The 25,049-nt window shown below is 42.5% G+C and overlaps 1 protein-coding gene across 1 annotated transcript in view; it reads right to left on the reverse strand.

Annotated features, from left to right (window-relative positions):
* The window catches only part of CAMK4 (calcium/calmodulin dependent protein kinase IV), a 159,277-nt gene that overhangs the window by 132,711 nt on the left and 1,517 nt on the right, over window positions 1-25,049 (reverse strand). The window lies entirely within an intron of this gene.

Genomic DNA, 25,049 nt, shown 5'->3' on the forward strand with positions numbered 1-25,049 from the left:
TATATTTTCCCATTGGAGATATAGTATACTTCTAAGTGATATTTTTTTGTAAGAATGTGTCTTTTTTTTTTTTTTTTCTTTCTTATATCCTGCTACAGTCTGCCCGGATGGCGCCTCTGGGCAACTGTTTTTTGCGTCCACACGGATAAGATAATGCATATAATGTCACCTATTTTAAATATGCTCATTAGCGTATGTATGTCTACATATTTGTTTGATTTCACTTGCTGTGTGCTTATAATGTACTCGTCGGAGCTTACTAGTTTTGTAAAATTCAATAAAAATTACTCAATTAAAAAAAAAAAAAAAAAAAAAACGCATCACATGCCCATGCGATGCGATTTTCCTACGGTGCTGTACGTAGGAAATCTGGGTGCCATGCTAGGAAACAAGTACCTAAGAAAACAGTACCAAAAGCAGACCAGGAGAATTCTGATAGTCCCTAGATAAATAGCCACAACTTACTGTCACCTCCAAGATCTAAAATACAGGAAAAAATAACTTAATATGTCATGCATAGCATGTAACATTATACCTTGCTTCATTTAATATACAGTACAGCTGCATAGGATTATGGTTTTAGGAGAGTTTATTTCTCTTGATTTTCTAACAATTATTATCTATAATAATACTATAGAAAGCCGCATTTAAGAAACAATAAATCTGCCATTTGTTTTTTTAATCTTTAAACCTGCACTATATTTACAATGTTTCTATGCACCATCAAGGAATTTTACAGCATAACTTTAAGTCTACTGCTGGTGCCCTACTTATAGCAACCCTGGCAGCAGAACTTTTGAATAAATCATAAAACACAGTGTTCCTGGTCAGCATGGCCATATTTGTTTAATGATTTTGTGACATGTGGTTACAGTCACAACATATTTTCTTTGTATTGTACACAATACAGGGTTTTAATTTTTTTTTTTTGTTGTTGTTGCATGTACTGTATGTGTAAAAAAAAAAAAAAGATTACATTTCCTATACAAGGTAAACATTACAAGTCCTTATGATGAATACAAATGTTTGCTTGGCAATTTTCACACCTATTTTGACAAATTAACTTGGCACTCAAAGACTTAATATTTAGCAGCAAAGATGGTATATAGTATAGGCTATATCATAACAAAAAAATACACAAACATACTGTAATAGAACCAGTGCTGCACTCCCACCTCATGGTAATGCTCCTGTCTCTTCTTCCTGATGGCTACTCTCTGGTCCAGCATACTGATTGAGGACATAGATCCAGCAAACTTGATGGACAAAATGCTACAAATGTGCCGCAGCTCTTCTCTGTTCCTTAAACTGCATGATGTGGCGGAAGCTCTAGTAATGGTGGGCCTGATTCAGACCTGATCGTTTATCGGCAAAGTAGTTAGTTGCCGACCACACAAAAAGGAAATCAACCCAGTGCAAATCTGCGAGTCAATTGCAGAAATATTGCTTTCCATTATCCTGTCGTACATCCATAAGAAATTCCGGAACCATCGAATGATGTTTCCGGTAAGTGAAAATATTATTAAAGGTGCCCATACACTGTACAATTATTGTATACAAAATTGTATACAATATCGCATCTCATCGCATCTCGGTTTTGCGATGAGATGAGATCTAGTACAAAAATATGTGCTGCACCATCAAATGATTTCGTCCCCGCACTCAAAGCTGCAAATGCATTTACAGCCGTGCGGGGAACACGGCGAGCGAGGGGGCAGCTGGACGAGCGGTGGGCGGCGTTAAAATATGTGATAGTTGACTGAGGAGTGATAGCTTCATCAATGTTGATTGATACAGCAATGTTTAGCTGTTCTATAGCCTCAAAATGTGTAATATGAAGGCATTAGCGTACAAAGGCTCATTGTTTCCACTTCTGACAGATAGGTATCGCTCAATCATTCCTCGGCTCAGTGCGTAAAGGTACCCACACACTACAAAGATCTGCGATCTTAAGATGTGCGCATAAATTAGCCTTGAAATTTGCCTTGAAAGATATCAGGCAAGAGCACCTTTACCAAAGATTTCTCTTAAGAGCCCATGTGCGTTCCTATAGATCTTTTGTTAAATCTTCTGATCTTTCATGCAGCATGTAAGATCAAAAGATTTAGAAATAGATCCACGGGACCGATATCGTCTGATTTCTGGACGATTATCGGTAAACATCGGCCGATATATCGGAAATCTGCCAATCTGCTAAAAAAATCGTTCTAGTGTGTGGGCACCTCAACATTCTCAGGTATACTTGCTGTCAGATTCCATAGTCTACACAGCAGTCCCTGTAAGGTCATGGTGGAGATCCTATGTATGGACTACTACTGATAGGATAGTTAATGGAAACACAAGACACTGCCTAAAGAAAGATTATATCAAACTACTTACAATTAATTTAACAAACCAGCAAACCTATTTCTAACTTAGAACCTAAATGTTTTACTTTTATACCAAAGAAAGTAACAGTGTGCTCCTAATTGCTTGCTGTGTGCCTTGTACCCGCTCAGTCCCATAGCTGTCACTTTGTATGATTAGTTGAGAACTTTAATTAGGCTAGATGTTTGGATGCTCAATTACACAGTACTGAGCAGTTACGCTGCATAAACTCTTAACACATATGAGACCATTTCACACACATCTATGTGTGTGTGTGATGTTTTGTGTGATTTTCTTCATGTATACAGAGTTATAAGACGCAAATAGGCTTTTAGAACCCACCCAGGGCCTTATTCTGACACAAGTGCGGATGTCTGCGACAGCCAGATCAACTACCTTATGCATCTAACCATCCATCTTCATGTAGGGATCATCATTAGCATTGGTACATATGCCCACCCGGCACTGGGTACAAAGGATGTCCTATCTCAATCTGCATGCCTCAAACAAGCACACAAGTCAGACTTCACACTGATCTGTTACCACCTAGAAACACTCATTTACGGAAGGAAAGGAGAGGCTACACACGGAAAGGAAAACTGCCCACCCCCTGTGTTCTCCATCAGGTAAATGTGAAAGGTGTGGAGCTTGTACATTCTATTTCTTTGATGCATATCCAGTCTGCTGGTAATTATGTGACCCAGAATCATAATGTAGAGGCAATGCATAAATTCTCTTTTTATCACATTAACAGAATTCTTCTATTTTTCTCCTTGTAATTAACATAATTTAGCAATTTGCAGTTTTGTTCATTTATTATTTGCCTACAGAGCTGTGAAAGGTGTGATTCTGGAGGTGTCATAATTTGGATACTTGTGGATTTCATTACAGCCTGTGAAAATGATTCTACAAAATAGCAGCAGTCTGTATCAATATGCACCTTTAGCTTTCCAAATCTGTACTCTGATCACTGTAGGAGGTTAAATGATTCTTAACAGTTCAATGTGAAGAGAAGTAAATGTAATGTTTTCCCTTTTATGGTTGTTTTGATAAAAAATAGTGACTTGGTATACTTATATATCTCCTTATAACTGTTAAAATAAATCATGTGGGAAAGCTTTAAAAATATTGTCACTTTATAGGCTTCCATCGCCCTCGTATAAAAAAAAACAAAAGTGGCCGCGCCAGTGAAGGATAGTAAGAAGGGTAGCCTCAACTATTTATTATTTATTTATTTATTTACAGTTTCTTATATAGCGCAGCAGATTCCGTTGCGCTTTACAATAGTAGACAGTGATAAGACAAACTGGGTAACAACAGACAGACTTGGAGGTAGGAGAGCCCTGCTGCAAGCTTACAATCTATAGGGATGTAGGGGGGAAACATAAGGACAGGCACCAATAATAGCATAGCAGTTACAAGTCCAGAAGGGAAGCTATATAATACATAAGTGCCTCGGAGGGTTATGCATGTAGAACTTAAATATGATAGGCTTGCCTGAAGAGGTGAGTTTCAGGGAACGCTTGAAAGTTTGGAGACTGGTGGAGAGTCTTAATGTGCGTGGAAGGGCATTCCATAGGATGGGAGCAGCCCGATAAAAGTCCTGTAATAATGAATGGGAGCTAGTGATCCGTGCAGAAGAGAGACGCAGATCTTGTGTAGAGCGTAGTGGTCGAGATGGGAGATATTTTGTGATAAGTGCAGAGATATATGCTGGTGCAGTATGGCTAATAGCTTTATAAGCAAGTAGAAGTGTTTTATATTGAATACGGTAATATACAGGCAACTATTAAGACCGGAATTTGTATGTGCCCCCTTCCCCACAATTTGGCATGCACCTATCACTTTTAAGTACTGTTTAGCCTGTCCTCTGAAACACAGTAAGTTAATTATTTATATTGAGTGGGTAGATATACTCCTTATTAAATTCCATGTCACTTTATTGGGCCTCCACTAGTCCTGCCAATACCTCAGACATATACAGTGCCAGAGTCAAATAACCGTAGTGCAACTTGCAAGTGGTGAGCCCAGGTGCAAAAATATATGTTGGTCCCCTCCCTTCTAGGCCTCCACAGTGGGCCAGATGCACTTAGCTTCAAAAGTGATAAAATGGAGAGTGATAAACAACCAACCAATCAGCTCCTGCCTGACGTTTTTCAAACAAAGTCTGTGACATGAAAGGTAGGAGTTGATTGGCTGGTTGTTTGGGTGTGGTACAGGGGTCCGACAGTCGGGATCCCGACAGTCATTAGCCAGATGTCGGGATCCCGACTGCCCGGACCTAGACAGCATGGTGAGCGCAACTAAGCCCCTTGCGGGCTCGCTACGCTCACCACCCTGCGGGCACGGTGGCTCGCTCCGCGAACCACCTATTCTATTCTCCCTCTATGTGGGTCGTGGACCCCCACGAGGGAAAATAGTGGGTGGCCATCGGGAACCTGGCTGGCGGTGTTTTGACAGTCGGGATCCCGACGTCGGGTAAATGCCTGTCAGGATCCCGACTGTCGGGACCCTGTCTGGCACCCAGTTGTTTATCACTCTCCATTTTATCACTTTTGAAGCTTAGTGCATCTGGCCCAGTAACTGGTGATAATGAGAGGCAGAGGATGACCAGGAGAGGCTGAGGGTATCATGTAGAGCAGGGGTCAGGGAACATTTTTACCTTTTACCCCAAAATATATTTAGATACGCCAACATTACCCCTGGATTTAAAAGGAAGGAAATCATATTATTGTAATACACAATGTACCCCCAGACACTGATAATATATACTGTTAGTACAGTACACCGCCTGGTAGCCATTGATGATGATGATAATTACTATGTATGGCTGTATGTGTGGTACAACATTTGTACTCATTATCATCCTCACCATCTATGGCTGCCAGGTTGTGTGTGGTATAGCCATTGATAATGTGACGTCCAGGCAACTATTAGTGTCAGTATTTCAAGATGATATAGCGACAGTCTGTGCAAATTTTTTCCCTAAACTAGAGATGGGTATACCTTGACAGGAGCTTATAACCAGGCAAAGATACTTGGCACCGCAGAGGCAGTACAGGCTGAGCGCTGCAGAGATGGCGCAGCAACTAGTATATATATATATATATATACTGTATATATATATGACACCCTAATGAACAGAGAGCCCAATGGCATAAGCTGCAGTACTCACTTCCTCCAGGAGACCACCCTGGAGTCTGGTTCCAGCAAGGAAACACCATGAAAGTAAGGGGTGGGGTAGAGGTTGGATTGAATGGCCCTCCCCCTCACACATACAGGACTTAAAGAATTTGCTTTTGCTGTGTTAGCAGAATATACCAAAAACATATCATGATCAGCAACAGTTTTTTATGTGCTGGGGTGATGGCCTGGGTCACTTTAGACAGGGGGGCCCCACTCCCACTTGTCATTACTGTCAATCTCTACCTTACTCTGTAGGAGACCTCACAGGCTCAGTGCTGCCTCTGATTAAAAACCCTCCCATGACAAGGCCACCACTGCTGCTGTCCTCCATGGGCTGGAGAAGCATGTGATGAGCTCCACCAATTAGAGCTCAGCACAAGCCTCTCAGCCTCTGACCTCTTGTGCAGTCTCATGGGACTTAGTCAACTCCCAGTAATGCACTGCATACTTGTGCAGTCAGTGTACCTCAGCTCCCGATGCTCAGCACCATTAATCATTGTCACATTGGAAGATAGGTGAAGCTGCAGCACTACCCCACTCCCATGCACAAAACCTTTAGCCTAAAATATATGTATTTTTTTAAAATACATGCCGACCACAGGGGGGCCCTAGATAGAGGGGGGCCCAGGGGTTCTGACCCCCCCCCCCCCTAATTCGGCCCTGGTGTTGGTCGTTAACTGGGGGAGGAGTGAGTATCTGGGTGTTGCTCTAGTGTAGGCAGTGAATGCAGAGAAAGGAGAGTGTGTATCTTGGTGCAGCTGCAGTGTTGGGGGGGATTTATGTCTGGGCACTGCTGTGGTGTTGATAGTGAATGTGGTTTTGGGCTAGTGTGCATGTGAGTGCTGCTGAATTGGGGTGTTGGTAGTGAATGCGAGGGGAGGACTGCTAGCGTGCCTGTGGTCTCCTGGTATGAACTTAAACTGGTGCATAACATCTCTCTCTTTATATAATTTATTCATATAACGCATTACTTGTGATGTGGAATATTGTTTAAACACATTTGCGCCAGTCAGTGTTCTAGTCCATGGTAGGAGTGTGCACACGAGGCATACACTGAATATTTGAATTTATTATTGATGATCTCTTTCTGAAATGCAGCTTCACAGCACTTTCTTTTTACATTTCAAATCCTAGATGTACTGTGAATAACTAAGCCATTGCATTAGCTGTATGATCATGTAGGTTAGATAAATTGAGAAATCCATAATTAAAACACTGTAGTAAAAATATAGCAGTACCTTGCGTTTTCCTTTAACTCTTCTGAGGATGGCTGTGGCTCGGGTCAATCTCGAGTTGTTGCTGGGTCGACCCGGGTCACTGTGCAGTGGAAAAATCCCTGGTCCAGCAACCAGCAATCTGACCATTCGGGTTAAAAGAATGGTTTATCCCAGGTCGGAACCTGGTTTACTGTGCACTGTGAATGGGTAACCCTGGTCGAGTGATCCGGGTCCTGTTCACACTATAAGGAGGATGCAGCGACAGCTCCAAGCGCTGCCCCCTGGTGACGCAGTGATGCTCTGCCCCCCCCCCCCCCTCCCCCGGCTTATTGACAAATCGCTGAGGGGAGCTTCGCCTCGCAAGTGCCAGGTCACTCCTGAGACTGACCCGTGTCCAGATCCCAGTTGCAACTCGGAATTTGGGATGTGAAGGGGGTATAAACAACCCCAATGAATTTTAATGGAGTGGGTACTTTATTTACAAAGGAAATGAAAAATACTACATATCTTTGCTGTGTGATGTATTTAACTTTGTAATGAAAATGTTCCTGGTAATAATTTTATTGACATGAAAACGATGACTGATGTACTATAAATATATTTAACAAAGAGCTAAGAATAGTATTAGCAGATAGAACATATCATCCTGGACATGAGTGATTCCTGGAATGTGACCTCTTTCAGTCTTTTCGAAATGGCAAAGATGTTATTACACCAAGCAACTCATCTCGCCAGCCAGTGTATCTGTTATCAATGCAGTGAGTATAAAACGACCTGTATTGTCTGTTTCATTATACACATCACTTTCAACTCTCCCACTCTATATAAATAGATAGGATTAAATGTACTAAACAGCCGTTTGAGTGTAATTTAGAAACCACCGTGAATTGACAGAGGTTTCTATGTGTAATTGGTAGCATTTACTAATCAGCTGTTTTGGTGAATCCTAAGTCTGTCATGGTGGGTTCTGTTTGGCAGGGGCTTCTAGTGAAATCATTGGAGATTAGAAGCTATTCTACTTGTATTCATTTAATGGTGCTTTTACAGAAACAAGATTCAATTAGCATCATGGAAACAGACCGCTGTGGAATAGAAACTATTCGATTCATGTTCATTTACGGGTACAGTACTTATACTATAGCAAGCACCATTCAGTTGATATCATACAAAACAAGCCACTGAGGTCTAGAAGCTAGTCTATTCACATTCATTTAATGATGCATTTGGGATACAGATGGATGACCGGCGGTTCCAGATGCCAGCGGCCAGAATACAGACGCCGGCATTCTGAAGGAGGGAACCCCGACAGAGGTCAGGTAAGTATTCTGAACCGTTCCCCCCTTTCCCCCCCCAACCCTCCCAGCAGCCTAAATCTAACCCTCTACCCCCGCAGCCTGACCCTAAAACTAGTGTCCCACTAGTGCCTTCCCCTACCCCCTTTCTAAGTGTCTAAACCTCCCTCCTCCTAGCCTAATACTAACACCCCACAGTCTATCGGGCCTACAAACGTACTGATTTGTGCCAGAGATTTAGAATGGGAGATTCAGCATGAGAGATTCCCTTTGAGCTTCCCTCAGCTAGATCACTCAGAAAGTGCCAGAGATGTGCACTAGCGATTAAGCATAGCAATTAAGCATGGAGATTTAAGTTAAGAAGCATTCAGGCTTATGGGCCCTACACACATGCCGATGTGTGTAGGGCGACCTAGCTATGCTAGGTCGGGCTGTGCTGCGCTGCTATCGCATAGCACACAGAGCTGACAGCCCACACACAGAGCGAGCTGTCAGCTCGGTGTGCTAAGCAAGCAGACAGCGCCAGTGTTCTCCGGTGGGAGAACCCTGCCAATGCCGAGATTGATGGACACTGTTCATCAATCTCGGCCAGCGATAAAGACGTGCGGGGACGCGCATTGCTGTAGCTATAGCCCCCCCACACACACCGATGTGAGGGCATTTTCTAAGCGACTTTGCCAAACTAAGCAAAATCGCTTAGAAAATGCCTTAATATCGGCATGTGTGTAGGCCGTATAAGATAAAGAACTCAAGCTGGATAAGGCCCAAAGGGCCAGATGCACTAAGCTTCAAAAGTGATAAAATAGAGAGCCAGCCAATAAGCTCCTACCTGCCATGTCACACGCTGTGTTGGAAAAATGTCAGGTAGGAGCTGATTGGCTGGTTGTTTATCACTCTCCATTTTATCACTTTTGAGGCTTAGTGCATCTGGCCCAAAGTGAGCAGTGGTGCATATGGCTTTGCTATGGAGGATGGAGACAGCTGGAGGAAGAATAGCATATGCACTAGTGACCACACTCATTCCATGGGCTGGATTCAGACAACACATCAAACAAGAGTGACGCTTTATTTGTTTTCTGTACAACTGAAGCACTGCCCCAGCTAACAGTATCATTTCCCTGTCACTGCTGAACCGATGGAGAAGTTAATGAGCAGAATGCTTTATAATCATGCAGATGATATTATATTTCTCCACCAGAATGTACAAAGTGAGCTGCTCTCTGCCTCTTATAATGGTGGCTACAACATTCAGGAAGTAATGTAGTATAACCAGTCTTTGCTGCTTGTGTTTGCTGTATGCTACCAGCATAGTGTGTATGCAGTATACTATATAATATTTATTTACAGTTTCGTATATAGCGCAGCATATTCCATTGCGCTTTACAATATTTGGAAACAGATACAACAAAGTATGTGGCAACAAACCTACACAAGCTTACAATCTATATAGTAGCGGCAGTAGGGATGCTAACAGTCAGAATACCGATGCTGGAATCCTAACACTGGTCAACACTGTTCAAAAGACCAGCTGCATTCTGGAGGGTTAGGTTTAGGAACTAGAGGGAGGGTTAAGTCAACTGGGGGGGGGGGGGGGGGTAGGAGGTGGAGAGGAGGGGTTGGGTTAGGCACTAAGGGGTATAGCTAGGATTAGGCACTAAGAGGGACGGTTAGGCACCAAGGGGGTGGGGGGTGGTATAGGTTTAGGCAGGGAAGGCTAAGGTTGCTGGGGGGAGGGTTAGAACTCTTACCTGAAAGAAGTGTCAGTATCCTCACCATCGGGATGTCTTCTAACCACCAGCATCCCAAGTGCCGGAATCCTGGTACCACCCCCTCTAAGCTACTGCATATGCAGAACATGGAGAAGATGATTTCTGCAGACTGTACTTCTGGTCAATGTACTGCTATTATTCCGCATATATAATATTAATACTAATTTTATGGGGCTTCCTGTACAAGGGTTTGAAATACATGCAGTAACTCTTAAGAATATTACTGGCCATCATTGTATTAGTGCGACGCACAATCCCAGTCACGGCCTTATGCCTTTTATTCCATGATGTGAAAAGTCGTTTTTCTACAAGATATTTCTTAACGACAGATGAATGCAATGCAGGATAACACTTTCAGCAGGAGACACTAGTTTCTTATACTTCTTATACTTGCTTTTATTTGTGATAAAAGAGTTCTATTGGTTTTCTACTTGTAATCACATTAAACATGAATAATTAAAGACTGTAGCGGTTCATTGTTTCAATGGGAGAAGTAGTGTGGGACTATTTCATGCAGCGCATTGTTGAGCCACATAGGGATATTTGGCTGCGGACAATGCAATACTGCTGTAGCCTGCTCTTCATGGTCCTGTCAATGCTGTGTCTCCTTTTACAGTAGAGATGGGCAACAAAAAGGCAGTATTGAATTGTTGCTGTGCTTCAGTCATGGTATAATTGACAGTATGTATCCATTGTTGGAAAACCATTTGATGATTTGAACCATCAATGTTGTGAATGTGCAGAATATGCCTGCAGTTATAATATAGGGGTATTGCTAAAAGCAAGCCGGGAGGCAAGGGCTGCCGCTGAGTATAGATTTCTTAGAGACTGTGAGAGTGAGAGACACTCGGAGCAAGTCATGTTGCCCTATGGGACAGCCTCTAATGAACTGGTTAAGTGCTGTAAGCCTCTCAGTATAGGAGAGGGGTCAGCATTATGACTTCTTCATCCAATCTACTCCATTCAATTGCTCAGAACATTGGAATGCTGCCATCAAATGAAAATTACATCACTATGGTAACAGAACCATTGGTGATTCCCAAATATTGATCATCAAATATTGGTCTCATTATGTCTAGATCTCCTGTGGTTAGGCCCTTGCATACAATAGTTTTTTAGGTACTTGTGTAGTATTACGGTGCCCATCGCATCGCAGACCATAAGGCATGCGATGGTATGCGATGTGATATCGCGCGATGTTTCCCAATGTCATACAATTTTAAAATTGTATGGCATTGTATATGGCATACAATGCCATACAATGCGATGGGATGCGATTATAACTTGTATAAGCACCCTAATGGGTGCTTACAATGTTAAATGCACCCCAACCCCACCCCCACTATGAACGTGAACCCGAAGCGTGGCGAGCGCAGCAAGCTCGCGAGGGGCGGCGGTACACATCCTCTGACCTTTTCATACCCCTACTCTCCACGTCGGCGTGGAGTAGTTTTTATAAAGTGTGGTGAGTGCAGCGAGCCACCGAGCTAGAAGCGTGGCGAGCGCAGCGAGCCCCGCGAGGGGACGTGCATAACTTCATAGGTATACGCGGCCGCTCGCCACGCTTCAGGCTCGGTGGCTCGCCACACTTTATAAAATCAACTACACGCCGACGTGGATAGTGGGGGTATAAAGGTCGGAGGACGCGTACCACCGCCCCTCGCGGGCTCGCTGCGCTTGCCACGCTTCGGGTTCACGTTTATACTGGGGGTGGCTTGGGGGTGTATTTAACATTGTAAGCACCCATTAGGGTGCTTATACAATTTAACATTGCATAGGGGGCTAAAATCGCATCGCAGTGCATCGGGTGTATGGCATGCGATGCGTTGCGATGAAAAATCACGCGAATAAATATCGGGGGCGCCGTGATAATACACAAGTACCGTTTTTTACATTCAGGATATTGTGGTGCCTTAGGTTTTGCTACAATTTTATAAAGTTATTTTTTATCACAGATTAAGGCAGTGGTTCCCAAACTGGGTGCCACTGAACCATGGGATGCCTAAGGGCACTTTCAGGGGTGTCTCAGGGTACATGAAGGGGTGCTTTGGATTGGTGGTCCAAGACCAACTCAGAGTATTTATGAACAATGTAATAGGCAGAACCAGTGTTTGCGGTTTCCAGTCATAAAATTTGTGGACAAATAGAAGTGAATCCTTCCCATGACCATATAACTGAACCTAAGGGTGACCTATAAACACAACATATATAATTTTTCTGAATCCCTCAATAAGACAATTTTGGCATAGGGGTGCCGTGAAAAACACCCTGACAAAAACATTTGGAAACCACTGGTTTAAGGTTAAATTGTCATCTTCACACCAATGAGCAGCCATCTTCTTAACCGACACGTAATAGACCTACCATTTCATTAGTAACTTGTGACATCACTGAGATATATCACCAATTCCTAGTAGATTGATACAATGAATGATAATCGTTTTCATTTTGAATGCCTCCTATCAGTTTAGGTCACAGGTAAACTTTGCAGTTTAACCAATATATACAGAACACAATTTATAACAGTGTATTGATATAACTGAAAACATGGACAAAGCACAGAGAAATACACATGTAAATGTGAATCCCCAACATGCAAGAGTATACATTCTACAAGCATAATAGTCAGGCAGTGTAACCATGCCAATACACAGTTCTGATGACTTCTTATATCAGTAACTGAAATCAAAGCAATGCTATGGTGCAAACAAATACCTGTAAAGAATCCAGATTGTTATCAATTAAGAAACAAACATTCATGTACAATACAAACCCTTAACTAAATACACCTCCCATACACACAGGATCAAAGCTCATGTTCAAACAACGTATCCAAAACAAAGCCATGATAGAATCATACATTAGATACTATCATTTAGACTTATGTTAATACACAGTTGGTGAATGTCAGTATAATCTGTGTGCTGTTACTGTTAGTCCAAGATTTGTGTATTTACACACTATAATTCTGTTTACAGACATTGTCATACAGATCAATTAACCATTATTATGTTTCTCTCAGATAGATTCCAGTCACTGCAATTATGTGTAGATTACTGTGTAACAATTTAATAGTTTATTGTGTTTTGTAGTCTGTTACACTCGAACACATAGCAGGATTAACTATTATCATTCCAATAGTTCAATTGAATACTGTTGGGAGAGTAAAACATTCCGGAATGAAGAATGCAGCATTATAATCAGTGGTGTAACTAGAAAATATGTGCCCCCAGCTGAAAATTATTTTAGCAGCACACCAAAACCCCCCCACCCCTCCGCGACTCTGCCTTACTCCTCCGCTGGCCGCTGCAGGGTCTGTAAGCGGGACTTGCAGATCTACCTGTCTGTGGTCCCGGCGCTCCTACAGGCTACTGCTAATGCAAAATTACCCTCACAAAATTGCTGCCCCTTACAGCAGACCGTTTTTGAGGATGCTAGAAGAGGCCGCCGTCTCCTCTAGCTCCTCAAAAACGGTCTGCTGTATGGTGGCGGACATTTTGTGAGGGAGATTTTTCATTAGCAGGAGCCAGGAGGAGCGCCGGGATAGCAGACAGGTAAATCTGCGGCTCCTGGCCACAGACGCGGAGGCAAGTGGAGGATAAGGCAGGTCAGCACACTGATAGCCCCCACAGACCCCAGCGCCTACACTTACTTGGCGCCACCCGCCATCGTGGGGTCTGCGCGTATATGTTACACCACTGATTATAATAATACCAGACACAGATATTTTTTTAGATTGGTGAGTTTTTTGTTTAAACGTTTCCTTTTACATTTCCTATCTCTGTTTCATTTATTTTACATAAATAAATGAGCCATTAAAAATGCAACACAATGAAGGAACCTGGCATTACCAACACCACTGATGAAAGGCAGCATTACATGTACTGTAGTAGAATAATAAAAAAAAAAGTCTGACTACAGTACCTGGATATAGGCTGGCACCTGAATTCACCTGATACATGGGACTTGATTCACTAAGTGGCAGGATTGGTTTTTGCAACGTTACAATTAACGAAGGCCAAAACCACACTTTACAGTAACAATGCTCCATCAATGTTTTAGGCCATACAATAAATAGAATCACCTGATTTATTAAGTGGTGCTTCTTAAAACCACTTTAGAACAGCTAGTTAACCCAAAAAACGAACAGGCGTGAATGATTTAGCAGCAGTACCAGGCAGTCCAGCCCAACCTCCATAGGCAGTTTTGACAAACCACAATTTAGTAAATCTACGGAACATACAATTAATTTAGGCACAGATTTAACAAAATTGTCTAAACTATGAGGTAACTGCATTGGTTTAGGGTGTGCGGTGACATGTGCTCAGATGTGAGGAGACCTGCCAATGCCAGTCTAACATACTGAGCGAATACCCTTTAGGTACACTGGCCCTTATTCTGGTTGGTGCTGTAATATCCGCGTGCGTTCGTGCCGCCGATGTTTTGTGTCTGCGCATGTGCAGAGGCGTCTCTGCGCATGTGCGAGCGGGGCGTACGGCCAAATCCCGCATGAAATGTGAACACTCCGAACAGGGGGTGGAGAGGGGCGTGAAGGGCTATTTGGGCTCAGTACCATATGCATACGCCCCGTGTTTCATGGGCGTTCCCATGTAAACGCTGGGCGTATGTATGGTAATGCGGCCGTGACGCACGTGTAGGGGGCGGACATATGACATCGCCGGATGTCAGCTGCCCGCCCAGATCCCTGCTTTTGCACGGAAAAATGTCCGTGTGGTCTGAGGTTGCGGGAGCTGGTGGAGCACTCGGTCCGGCATTCGATGGTCTGCGACCATCGAATGATGGGGGAGGTTCCCTGAGATGGAGGAGGCGTATTCTATGAAAAATACACATGCGGTCCGTTCGGCCAGCTTCTTACCGCATACGGACGGAGTTGGCGATCCGTATGGAAGGCGGGGTTTAGCACGCACGGTCCTGACCGCATATTCGGATCCGGCCGCACCAATCAGAATAAGGGCCACTGTGCTAAAACAGCCATTTTCATTGGTTATATCAGTATGTGATATATTACCAAACCCATCATCTATGAAATGAAGCTCACTTCATCGTGAAGCAGGAAAGCAAATGCAAAAACATAATCATGGATGCCAAATATACTGGTTCAAGGTACATTAGTGTTATATACAAATACATCCTACAAGTCATTTCAGAACAGCTTGGTCATTTGTCTTTTCCTGGGATTCACAGCCCTGTTCTGGGAATGTTAATTCTTTCTTTTTCTACAAAGGACTTTTTTGCTTTATATCATCTTATACACCAGCTGGGATAACCAGAAACCTGCTGTTTTATCTTGAGGTATAATTTAATAATATTGTCATGCAATTTCACATGCTCATCTGTAGCATTAATGAGATTCCAAATCTCATAGCTAACTGGGGCCTAATTCAGAGGTGCGCACAGTTGTATGCACAGCTGCAATTTTGTATGAGGCAGATTTGGGAAAATATACTTATGACTCACTCAGTTTTTTTGTGTATGAATTCACAGTGGCCCCCATAAGATGTCACTGCACATCTGCAGCTTTCTAGCCACCCACAAACGGGACAGACCTGCAGGGGGAGCGTGTGGAAAGGTGAGTATGCATGTATGTATATTTTTGTGTGTGAATGGGTGTGCGCATGTATGTTAAAAAAGTTCTACTTTTCTGGGTGTCAGTGTGTATTTATTGATCATGGTCATGCTGTGGGACTACAAGCCCCAGTGGGCCTTTTAATGCCCCGCTAGGACTTGTAGTCATTAATTAACTTGTGGTTCTCCAAATCCCTGCATGCAGAGGAGGCTTGATGGGACTTGTTGTTCCAAAGCACAACCCAATGATACAATTTAGTTCTGATGTTAAACACAAAATAATCAGCCAGGCGGGGATAGCCCCAGGTTTCAGCCATGGAAGGGTTAAGCCTGTGGGGGGATCACCACTTACCCGGGTACCAGCCGGGGTGATCTTGTTTCGGCCGGGGGACCTTGTATAAAAAGTGTCCCTAGCTGCAGCATGACACCACTGGCTGTTGGAGCCCGGTGGTGCTGGTTCCAAAATACGGTGTCCCCTACTCTTTTTACCCCCCCTCGTATTTTTGGTACCAGGACTGGTCCAAGAGCCCGGTGCTGGTTTCTTAAATACAGGGGGACCCCATCATTCCTCCACCCACGCTATTTTTTATGTAATAAAAAAAACCGCACACTCCCATTACTGAAAACCGCAAGTGATTTTTGACTTTCTCTAACAATTCACATCCTATTACATCTCGCCCACAGTCTCCAACCACTGTCTGGGGCATTGCCAGGAAACAAACTCCTGCTGATGGTACCCCGCGGGGCTCAGTGACGTTGCTCTATTCTGCCCATCTGTCCCTGATTTGGCTTCCGGCATGTCGCAGTGCCTTGGGGTACAGGCAGCAGGGTTTAAAGTTTCCATCCTGGTATTGTCCCGGACAATTGTTGGAGACTGTGCCTGGTAATTTATGATTCTTGTGGTAATCAGCCTACAGAGCCTTTTTATGCTTGGTACGACCACCTTACTGTTTGTGCACATGTTTTATGATTCTTGTTCTATTAAAACATTTAAATAGGATATAGCGCAGCTTCTTCTATATATATATATATATATATATATACACACACACACACACATAATGTAACAGTGTTTAATCTTGAAAGAGGAATTGGGCCACTGCGCATTTAGCAATTGGCACAGCCAGGTGACGCATGTGCAGAGGCACTGAAGAGCTCTGATACTGCTGCCAGCCAGGTTCCCTGGGGAGCTGAGGAGAATTCATATTTCCATTTACCGCCAATACACATTCTGGCTTCTTTACAAGTTTGCGTTTAACAACATTTGATGCTAAATTAATATGTTGCAGAATGAGATTGCCAACTATAGTACACACTTCTAGCAATTAAAGTTTTATTAATTCAACACTCCTTGCTTGATCCATATACTGTACGCATTTTACAATGATTTATGAATCTTACCCCTGTGAACTTCATTTTAAGGGCGAGATGTATCAAATGGAAAATGCGGTAAAACCCCGGTTTTACCGCATTTTCCTATGTATCAAAAATGATACCGCAGTGAAGGGTATCGCCACCTTTGGGTGGCGATACCCTATAGAAGCCTATGGGCTTCTTTTCACCGCCCGCTGCCGCCGACGCAAACCCCACGCCTCGCCGACCCCCCCTCTGGCTTACCTTCCTGAAGGGTCCTCCTGGACCCTGGAAGGTAAACCTCTCCTCCCTCTAGTGACGCAGCCGGACGTCCTTCCGGCTGCAGAGGGGAGGAGGAGGCGCCGGGGACAGCTTGCTTAGCTGTCCCCAGCGTGACGCCGCGTGAGGGATGCAGGAGCCGGCTGGGAGGTGACGGAGACCCCCCCCCCCGCACACCACATTCCAGGTATCACAGGGGGCCTCCTTCACCGCACCGCGATGCCAGCCGCATATATTAGTACATATGCGGCGGCATCGCGGCGGGGGGGGGGGGCGCGAAGGGCGGCAATGTATTTTAATACATCACACCCAAAATGTCATTATAAATGTGCCTTTCAAGCGATGAAACTTGAGCAATAGTGGAATCAGATTTTAATATTCATTAAGTGAATATTAATAATATTATTGTGTCACTCTTAAAAAAAATTATTCTATAGATTAATTTAGTTAAAAATCTATAAAATCATCAGACAAGTTATACACGGTGCTATACATTGCTATCATTAGACAAGGTATACACTGCTATACGGGACAATCATCAGACAAGTTATACACAGTGTTATACATTGCTATCATCAGGCAAGGTATACACAGTGCTATCATCAGACAAGGTATATATGTAATTAAAACATAGGGCAGTATTCAATGCTCTTGACCGCTTTTTTCGGTGAACAGGGCTGTTTTGCAGCAAAACTGTGAATTTTTTCACTGAAAATGATATTCGCTGTATTCAATGATCACTGTTTGCCAAAAGCAGAGTGATTGCCGGGCAATTCACCATTTGATCGTCGATGCAATTCGCTGGTGAATTTCAATGGGGTGTTTACTCTAATTCACCAAAACTGTATTCAATGCTAAAATGGAGAACTGCTTTCACTGTGATTTTCGCCGAGTTTCACCGTTTTGCATTCGACATCGTTTTTAGGTGAACTGTAATGTGTACTTTTAAAATAAATGTCTAAAAATTAGTTTATCAACTATTTGAAGGATCTTGCTATTTTTATTATTTGACATGCAACACATACATATATTGTGATATTTTAGGATAATTGTTTAATGGGTTTGAAGCATGAGTTCCGTTCGGATTCATGCTGTGTAAATCTCCAACAGAGGGCATTTGGTCGGCTGTCCGGCCGCTTGGACGCTGAAAGACCGTGCGAACTTTGTGAGTTCTGTCGGTATGTCGGTACATGCAGAACCACTCCACTCCCTCTTATGTGGTAGTCCGTCCGAACGGATGTGGTGACCTTGTAGGCGTGTCTTCGCTCACCGCGTGGTTGTGCGGTGCGTTCGGTCCGATACGACCGAATGCACATCCGGTCGAGTGAACCAGAATAAGGCCCTGAGGGTGAGAGATCATACTAAAAATCATTATTTTTAGGTTAAAATGTCAGGACACCATGGAAACCCCCTTATGACTAATTAGGCAATTGGAAGTCTCCAATTACCTTACTTAGGGCCTAATTCAGCATGGATTTCTAATTAGAGAATTCGCAATGTGGTCGAATAACGAACAACTGCACATGCGTATCGTTTACATGCACTTACACATATTGCAAATAAATATTTGTATGCATAGCAATTGCAGTTTGATTGACAAGAAGCCATTGTAGGTGGGTGGGTGTGTTTGTGAAAACGCCCAGGTGGTTTTCTTAGCCTATGACGTATATTTGCGATACCAACCCCGTGGGGGTGCAAATCGGCATCACAAGCTGCATACACATGGTGCGATATGTACTATGTTTTAAACTGGACTATAGAGTACATATCGCTAGTTCATATAGCACCGTGTGTATGCCCCATTAATTTATCTGGTACGCTTTATTACAAAACTCATTTATTTTGAAATCACTGATAAATAAAAAGTAATTAATCTTATTTTATAAATCATTATAATGCCTAGAAGATGAAATAGGAATATACAAAATGAACTGTGTCTTGCAGTTATCTTTTATGATAAAGCATGAATGTCTACTTAAAAATTTCATAAAGTCTTTAGCACTTTCTTTTTGAACTGTCGGCTTCACAACCATTTAAGATATAATAAAAACACAAATGATTTCCATCTTATTGATTCAATTTATAGAATAAATATTTATATGGATACTCTGGAAAGGGGGGTGGGGGGTGAAGGTGTCCTGCACATCTTATCTTCGCATTCAGGCTGCCATTTTTCTAACTGAGAAGAGTTGTCTGTTTTTGTGTTTTGATCTGGTGATAAATCAAAGGTAAAAATTGTACAACCTTTAAAATATTCTACTCTGTCCACCGATAATCCATTATCTGATTTTGTTTCCTAGGAATGTGTACAAAAGTCATATATATTTCTGGACTGGAAAACCAATTCAAAAAGCTGATCTAGTATCTGGTGATCCTATAAAAATAACGCTGTGTGATTTATATTATAACGGTGGAAACAACAAATTGCTCTTCTAGCTGCTGCTTATGATTTAGCCGCCCTCAAATTGTAATAATACCGTTTTGGTAACTTGTCCTAGAAAGAGATGGTGCTTGTAAATATGTACTTTACCGCTGGTTCAGCACAGATGGATACCTTGATTTTGAAGTTCAGCTCTTTTAATTTTATATTACCTTAATAAGACAACTCATAAATGGCTCGGGCCTACAATTTCTATAGGTCTGGATTGTGCTGTTATCGACACACATTGGGCCTAATTCAGACCTGATCACAGGATAAATTTGCTCTCAAAATGGACAAAACCACGTGCGCAGATGTAACATGTGCAGAGAGAGTTAGATTTGGGTGAGTTATTATGTTTCTGTGCAGGGTAAATACTGGCTGCTTTATTTTTGCACTGCAATAGAGATTTCAGTTTCAACACACCCCACCCAACTATAACTCTGCACATGTTACATCAGTCCACCTGCAGTGCACATGGTTTTGCCTATTTTAAGAAAAAATTTGCGCTACGATCAGGTCTACGAATTAGGCCTATTGGTCAAATCCAACTTTGTCTTTATACACATCCCTTTTGAGATAGCAACCAGAGGTGAATTGTGAAAGTCTGGTCTGCTTTGTCAACATGAGGAGTGTGACATTCATCATGTCTACATGAATGACATGTTAACAAGACAGACTGATGACAAGTCATCCCTAGTGTTCCAATGGTGTCTTACCACTCCTGGCAGAAGCCATATCTCCGGCGTTGTTTTCTGGGTCCTGTCAGTGGAGCAGCCTTCTGGTGAATATTCATCCCTATTCCTTACAATCCCCCTCTGCTATTCTCCTTCCTTGCAGCAAAAGTCTAACCTGTCTCTAGTGCCTAACCCTCCTGGCAGCATCTAATGCTGTTGTCATTCTGAGAATGCCAATAGTTCACATGACAACATTTCAGATGTTGACTTTGTGCACATATTGATATCTGAGGATGTCGGCATGGTGTCTGTCGACTTAGTGAACAATGCCGGCATTCTAGCGTGGTGATCACATTGTGAATGTCAACATGGTAACTGTTGACAATGTGATTGGACCCTGAATTGTGTGAAACCTGCAGATAAAGCTTTTGTGTTTTTTTTATTTTTTATTTATTTCTGTGACGGCTGACCATAAGATGAGCGTAGATCAGAATCTGCGCATTCCTGGGTGACATCAATGGTGACTGCTTGATAGTTGTCACTGAGAAGATCACCTAGACAATTTGGTGTTATCACACAGGTCTGTAATCCAGCCATGTACAACGCTGTGTGATAGTCACACGGTGCAAAATGTGTCGATTGATATTATAATACAGGTGCACTGCATGTGCCAAGTCTGCTTTCTGCTGATCAGCCATTGAACTAGTACTGAAGTTTTGTATATCAGAGAGTTATTGAGTAGAGTTATTGTGCTCAATACACCACACAAAAAGACAATATACCAATACATTTCTAATGGTGCCCATACACGTTACAATTATTGTATACAATATTGTATACAATATCGCATCTCATCCGATCTCGGTTTTGCGATGACATCAGATGAGATGAGATCTAGTACAAAAAGTATGTGCAGCACATACTTTTTGTACTAAATCTCATCTCATCTGATGTTATCGCAAAACCCAGATCGGATGAGATGTGATATTGTATACAATATTGTATACAATAATTGTACTGTGTATGGGCACCTTTACTGTTTATTGTCAACCAATTACTCGTTGTGGAATAATTCAACATTATAATGATCAATCGCAGTGGTCACAGCTATTTCATTGACCGAAATTCTCTACACCTATTGGTAATTGCTGTGGCACTAGCTGATATCAGATCAGAAACGGCTGCCATAGGCAAGTCTGTCTATATTCCTAGCCAAACACATCAAGTATATTTCTATAATACAGCTAGAACCGTCAAAGTATATTCTACACACCATCATAGGACACAGGTTGTGTCTGCCTCAGAGTCAGTGTCTGAGACCAACAACTTGTTTCATCTGAATCTCACACATGTTTGTTTTCCTCCTTCTCTATGATCATGTGTTTCTGTACTTCCTTGTACACGTTTCTCCACCACCAAGACCAGCAGCCCCTTCAGTGTGAACTATTACTTTTGTACTATGTCTTTGAATGCCATTATTATATGTATATTACCGAACATGTCGCTGATGTTCTCAAGCATCTTTCCCACAATTGGACCCACCCTGACATGTCTATACCTTACAGCTGTAGAATGTTTATAATTAACTGAAACCTGTATTTATTTTAAACCATTGGACTTTATATTTTCACTCTCCTCATTACTGAACTATTTCAGCTAAAATTCAGTGTTTAATCGATCTACTCAGTGAAAATTTGGAATGAGTGTTCCAACATGCGAAGTGTTTGAATTGCCATGCGTAGTGTACCGTGGAAATACAGTGGTAGAGGCCCATATTAAGGGGTGTGGCCAGCTGCTACAGAGGCTTGGCTATCCACAAAGGCCCATACACACTGGGCGACTTTGAGCTGAAAGCTGCTCAAAACAGCAAGTTTGAGCGGCTTTCAGCTGAAAGGCACCCAGTGTGTATGCCCCAGCGACAAGCGGTGATGTGCGCTCCCGCATCATCATTGGGAAAGCCGCTCATCTACTGGTATTACCAGCAGATAAGCGGCTTTGAGGACGGCTTTGCATTATTTAATTGTGCTGGGCATAATGGCCCAGTGTGTATGGACCTTTAGAGAATGCATGGTCTGGACCGCTTTATAAACATATATAGTAAATACTGCTACTGCATGCATAATAATGTACCATATATTAATAACAGCAATAAAGTGTAGAGAATACACCATAGTTAGGTAACATGTATAATGTATGGAATAAGCAATACAGGGACCAGAGACAAGTGTTGATGCTTCACTGCTCCTGATTATTCAATAAAAATAATTCTTACCACTACAAACAGAATTATTTGGGCAATACTCTGCTTATATTTTGCACTCCATGTTAATTTCTGTAATTAATTCCCTAGAAAATGTGATTTGCATCACTTCAAAGCATAAAACATAAATAAAGAAAGTCGTATTTCTTTTTTTTTCTAAGCCCACTGCAACTAAGGGCTCATCAAGAAGCGCACAGTCTAGCATTGCAAATAGAGAAAATATTCCGAATGAACAGACCACAGTTTTAGAATCTGATACACAAGTGAGATAAAGTGAATAATTGATGTGTGAAAATGACTGATATATCTAACAGATTGAGTTCCGCTGGGTGTAGCCATACTCAAATATATCTGAGGAGTCTGTGAACTCAGTTTAAAATTATCTCAATACCAAAACTGAGTCAGCAAGTAACAAAAGTGTAAAACACCTCTTATATTACACAACCACACAATGGGCCATATTCAGACTGGACTGCTAATTAGATAATCCGCAAATCGGGCGAATGCACATGTGTAACGATTACATTGCACATGTGTGAGCGGATTAAGCGACAGAAAACGTATATGGATGATAAGCCTCTCGCAGTTTGACTGACAGGAGCTGGCGTTTAGGGATGGTAACATGCTGTTTTCTGGTGTGTCTGAATAAACGCAGGCTTGCCCAGGCATTTTTGAGGAGGGTCTGTGATGTCACCGATGACCACTTCCACACTGACCTAGTTGCAGATTAGTAGAAGCCTCAGATATACCATTGCACAGACAGCAAAAACTATTTGATGGTTCAGGAATTGCGTATGGATGTGCAAAATGATAGTGATTAGCAATCCATATGCAATTATCCCGCAATTTTGCAAGTGGCATCTTTCTCTCGCATATATATATATATATATATATATATATATATATATATATATGAGATATCACTGACCATTTCAGATGATTTGAGATGATTGTGCTTACCCAATGGTTACCTTTGCCAAGTCCTTTCTTTGGTGATTCTAAATACATTTGTTTTATTCTTTTTCACCAAACTTCCATTGAGAAAAATAGTAATACCCCTTTCACACAGAAAAGCAAATTACCGGGTTAAACATTTCTACTGTTCAAAACAGTCATTTTCTTGTGTGAAAGGGTCAACATGGGGTTGCAGGGTTGGAGACCTGGGAATTGTCATTTGCTCCCAAAAATGTTCAGATTTTCATTCCAACCAGCCAGATTGGAAAGATAATCTTACAGTGTGTATGGGCCTTAAGAAATCCCTGCAGAGCTTTATTGGACATACAAACCATCTAATTTTTGCCGATCCTCTGAGATGGCGATCTGGTGCTGGCCATTATTTCCGATCGGATTCACCAAGACAGTGGTTCACAACCTTTTTCGAATCATTGCACCCTAGAGGGATTCAGTATTGAATCCCGGCGGTCGGGATCCCGGCGTTCAGAATCCCGACGCCGGAATCCCGACAGCCGAAATGCCGACAAGGGGGGGACGTGGATCGCCCCCCCCCTTGCGGGCTTGCTGCGCTCGCCACGCAGCGGGCCCGGTGCCTCGCTACGCTCGGCACACTAATTTATTCTCCCTCCAGGGGTGTCGTGGACACCCACGGAGGGAGAAAGTGTCGGCATTTCGGCATTAACTGCATCCCCCCTAGAGTAATACCCCTTTCAGACAGAAAAGTCTGAGAATCCCGGCAAATACACGGCATTTCACATGTCGTGTCATTTTGCCGGGAGCAGCCTGACCCCCCTTCACACAGAAGAACAAATTACCGGGTTGAAAATTTGTACCCGGTAATTTGCTGAATAACAAGGGTATTTCTTCTGTGTGAAAGGGTCAACACGGGTCATAAATCCCGTGTCCTCGACCCTGGTCACTTCCAGGGTCGGAGACACGGGATTTACGACACGGGTGTGCCCTTTCACACAGAAAAAGGAATCCTGTATTTAATGAAATTCCCGGGTGGAACTGCTTCACCCGGGTATTTCATTTTCTGTGTGAAAGGGGTATAACAGAATTTTTTTTGCATGGCACCCCTAGGCTAAAGGTTTCTTAATGAGAAATTTAGAAACAAAAATATTACATTAAGTAAATTGTGTTTATCTGTCATCCTTGGGGTCAGTTATATGTTGAGGGACAGGATTCAATTCTGTTTGTCCACATTTGTTATGATGGGATACCACAAGCACTGGTTTTGCCTATTATAATGAGCCAATTGAAATGTATTGTAATTACTCTTGAACCACCAACCCAAGGCACTCCTGCAAGGCAAACAGTTTGGGAATCACTGCACCAAGGTGTTGCTCCATATAGGAACAACTTTCGCTGTAATTATACTTTCTCTGTAAGAGCTAATGCTTGGCTCTAAGATGATACACATTATTTCCACTAGTATTGCATCAAACAAGAACAGCACAGAAAGATTATTTGATATTGTGCAACAGAACCAGGCTGAATATGAGTTTAATTCTATTTCCCTGTTCTAACAATTTCCTAAAGCGAATGTATCCTGATTTCATTTACAGCATCAGGACATTACTGTACATTAATACCATTCAGACACCAGCCTTTCACTCTACAAAGTCACCCTAGGCAGGCAATGCAATAACCTGATAGCCAGCAGCATTATTGCTGAGGACTTTACAGT

The sequence above is a fragment of the Crinia signifera genome, chromosome 1 (assembly GCF_055691185.1).
Source record: "Crinia signifera chromosome 1, ASM5569118v1, whole genome shotgun sequence".
Taxonomy (NCBI): domain Eukaryota; kingdom Metazoa; phylum Chordata; class Amphibia; order Anura; family Myobatrachidae; genus Crinia; species Crinia signifera.